This window comes from Alligator sinensis, unplaced genomic scaffold (assembly GCF_000455745.1).
Source record: "Alligator sinensis unplaced genomic scaffold, ASM45574v1 scaffold709_1, whole genome shotgun sequence".
In the NCBI taxonomy this organism is placed as follows: Eukaryota; Metazoa; Chordata; order Crocodylia; family Alligatoridae; genus Alligator; species Alligator sinensis.
Window position 1 is genome coordinate 1918551 of NW_005842208.1, and position 3484 is coordinate 1922034.

Consider the following 3484-nt stretch of genomic DNA (forward strand, 5'->3'; position numbering starts at 1 on the left):
AAGTCAATGGCAGTAAGAGGAACACAAGAGAAGCAGGAAGATCTCCTCAGTCTATAGAAATGTTGTATGTTCAGGGTCATTGTCTAACTGTAAAGTTGGATAATGACTAAAATAAGTGAGATCTAAGGACACCTTGGCCAAGTACAGACAATCAAAAAGCCTGATGCTGAGTAGGTTCAGTCTTTGCAGTGTAGTTTAAGCTGTAGACTTTAAACTGAAAAACAACTGGACACCCATTTACTTCTGATTCAGGAAATGTAGCTACATGCCTGCAGTGGTTCAAGCCAGAAGCGAGGAGATGCTAGAGCATGCTTGTAGCCAGCATGGATTGTGTGTTCACTTCCTCTTCCTCCTGCCCCTGAGGTCTCTGGGATTCTTAGTCCAGAAACACAGCAGCTGGACTCTCCAGGGTCACTCATCACCAGGGATCTGGGTTTTCTGTTTCCCATGGAAAAATGGAGTAAACTATGAATGTCCCCCTTTACTCAAGTAAAACACAGATTTCTCATTTTAGCAGAGATACCTATGCATTTTGTAGTTTTGCAGTGAGCCCTCTGTAGGCTGGCAGAGTTCCAGTCTGCAGGGGGCTAGGAGGAAGGAGGAGGAGGTCAATTAGGCAGGGGGAACCATATGCATGTATATGCACATGGCCCCAGGCAGCCTGGACAGCAGCTCCTGCAGGTAAGTGAGGCAAGGATTGAGGCTCCCATAGGGAGGGAGTTGAGCAGGGCTGGGGCTGGGGATTGGGTAGATGCCCTGATAGGCAATGCATGGGGCTTTGGGCCCCAGTCCCAGAGTCCCAGCAGGGAGCAGGACGAGGCTGTGGGTGACTTGTTCAGGGGCGGGGGGGTGGCGCTGGCTGCCCACCACAGCACACACTCCAGAGGGTAGGGGGGACCTGCACCCCCCAGATCTATGCGCAGGACAGGAGCAGGGTAAGGCAAGAGCGCGCTGCAGGCTTGTTGTCCCCACCCCGCTGCCCTCCCCTTGGGCCTCCAGAGTGCAGTGTGTGCAACCCAGTGTGGCAGCAGACAGTGGGGCCATGCAGAAAAGCTGCTTGTTGCTGCAAGCTGTATGCTGCCCTGGCAACACTTCTCCTGTGCACACAGCCAGTGCAGGTGGCACAGGGTTGTGCCCCTCACTGCTGCCTCCATGAGCAGGGCTGGGGGCTGGGGGGTGAGTGAGGGGCACCAGTAGAGCTGTGGGGCTGCTGTGGGGGAATGAGGGGCACAAGCAGGGCCACAGGGGCTGTGTGGGGAGTGAGGGCCACCAGTAGAGATGGGGGAGCTGTGGGAGAGGTGAGAGTCACCAGTAGGGCTGGGGGGCTGTTTTGATGAACTAAAATCAAAGAGACAAATACAATGAGCCCACCTGCAAGGGAATGCATGTATTTGTTTAAACAAAACTCAGAAGAATGAGAATAAAAGATTAATTAAACCCAATAAATGTCAAGGACAGAAAGAGCAACATAAGAGGGGAGTTGTCTTCATTACAAAAGGAATGAAAGGGAGCACTTGTGGAGCAAAACATCAATGTATTCCTAAAATATTATCAGGCCTTTAGTGGGTATAAAGTGCTCCACTGACTTTAAGAGAACTAAAGTAGTTTAGATCAGCTAAAGATCTTTCCTTACCACTTTCATCATGGAATGAAAGAAAATTTAGTTTATAAAATCTGTAACCTTGGAAATGATAATACTTTTATGGGACAACATACATTTAATGACCATCTTAGGGTCAGATCCACCATTGTGAGGCCCTGCAGTGATGCAGCTCTTTATAGAATCCAGTGGGATTTATGTAGCACAGGATTGTGTGGTCCATTTCCTAGGGTCAGTGGTGATGCATAGGGAGTGCACTGGAATGCATGTGCATGCCCTGAGAGCACCGGTGCCCCCCCTGCAAGCACCAGCTGGAGAATGGAGCTCCCAGAAGTGGCCACAACTATGTGCAAAAGTGGACACAGTGATGGGCCATCTCACGATTTGCCTTGGGGGACCCCCCCGATCAGTGGGCTCGGCCACGGGGAACCCCCCTGCAGTCTCTGACGGGTTGTTGGGGGAGGGCATGGCATGTGCCCCCTGCTGACTAAAGCCTATGTCTACAGTGGTGCTTTCAGCATTAGTTAAAACCTAATTTCATGTTTATTACCAATTTTCTTCCCTATGTACATGTATGTTTTTCCTCTCCTGACAAGTTTACTAAGTGATCCAGTGTGTCACCTGCTGACCACCTTCTATGGGTGCTTGTCCACATTATTGGCTTTTTCTAGCTAAAGCTATTCCCTAGGTTTTTTTTCACTTTCATAATGTACCATGATGAATGGCATGACATTTACATTACATAACACATTTCAGACTCATAATGGGTTTATATGTTATTACTAGTAAAAGACGCTAGGGGGCACCTCATAACAATTTTGCCCTTTTGACCTCTGAGTACTAAATTACAGAATGGGGCAGTTTAGGAATGTATTTAGTGACTGGTTTATTTTTATGGGGGGTTTTTCTAGGTTTTTTTTTTTCAGGTGGCTTTCTGTTACACTCCTCCCTGCCCCCCACCCCCCAAATTGCTTCCGTTCACCCAGCTATACATTGTTGGGTGCTCTCTCCTAGTGGTGTACCCAACAAATCTACATGGTATCCGGTTTTTACCCTCCCATCACTGAGGGAACTCTTGGGGTTTCCATTGGAGCCTCTAATTTGAAGATCATAAGACATTGTTTTATTCTGGGTGAAGCCTGTTTGGATGATTGTAGCCATAACCCTGGCCAGAGAAAGTCAGGGTGAACCCCAGGGAGACCTTGGGATGCAAAGGTTGGGGTGCTCTTTTTGGGAAAAACTTTCCCTTCACTGGCCCATAATCAGAACTCTTGGGGAATGGGGGGCAGGGCACTGCACTGGAGCCCCTAATTCAAAGTCTGCAAGGAATTGTTGGCTGCTGGGTGAACCACCTTTGTATGCTTGCAGCCATCACCCAGGCATCTGGTCTGCATTTTAGGGGGACCTAAGTAACCAGGGAAAGAAACATGGGGTGCTGTTTCTGGAAAACCTGAAAGGCTGTCTTGGCCACTCCTCACCTCCAGCTTTGAATGGAGCTCCAGTGGCCAGAATAAGCCATAAGGAGGGGTGGAGGTCTTGAGGTGAAACACCAGGTTTTTTTGGTTTGAAGTCCCATACCGGTTTTTGGTTTGAAGTCCCTGCACCAACCACTAATCAGAACCCTCATAAGGGCACATTTTCTCCTGGTCAGTGAAGCATTTTTGGGTGCTCTCCTCAAAAAGTGTATTTGCATGCTTAATTTTCAGGAACACTAGTAAAGGGCTTTTTCTTTTTCTAAACCCATTTTACCATGCAGCATCATTCATCATTAAAAAACAACTGCTTGCAATTCTGTCTCAGGCAACACAATTGGAAACCATGCAAATACAGCTTATCTCTTCTTTAGCAGCCATTGACTGACAGCCTATCTATACACAACACCCC